Genomic DNA, 592 nt, shown 5'->3' on the forward strand with positions numbered 1-592 from the left:
TAAGCGCACTGACTGCTCATAGTAGTAAGGAAGAAGTCTCACACCGGAAGTTCTTAACTAGTCTTACGTGACAAATATGTTAAACTAATCTTAACCTATTAATCAGAAGAATTACACTTACATTGGCCTACACGTAACCGATGAGAGTGGTGTAAGTCCAGCTCTGATATGAGGAGATTGGAGCACAGCAGAGGAAATAGCGACGGGTCGCATCAGAACAGCCAAAAAGAAAGCAAAGCCAATATAAAGTGAATTTGTAAATTATAGTCAGTGTATGTGGCACACATGAACATAATATTTCAATACAAACAACTTCGGATGCCGTGTGTATGTGTGTGTGTGTGTGTGTGTGTGTGTGTGTAAGCAAGTGTATGACATCCATTTTCTTAATGAGCTGTATGTTAGTGCATAACCATCAGGAAATGAAGCTTTTAGTAGCTTATTTGAAGTGCTAGTACTGGTAGACTCGCTTACTTTTCGATTTAGCCACTGAATGGTGGGACAACTTGTGGGCATTGTGGCTTCACTGTTCGTCTAAGGCCGATCACATATTTCTTGTTAAGTTCTAGGTGATGAATGCGCAGCTCACCGC

The sequence above is a fragment of the Schistocerca nitens genome, chromosome 3 (assembly GCF_023898315.1).
Source record: "Schistocerca nitens isolate TAMUIC-IGC-003100 chromosome 3, iqSchNite1.1, whole genome shotgun sequence".
Taxonomy (NCBI): Eukaryota; Metazoa; Arthropoda; class Insecta; order Orthoptera; family Acrididae; genus Schistocerca; species Schistocerca nitens.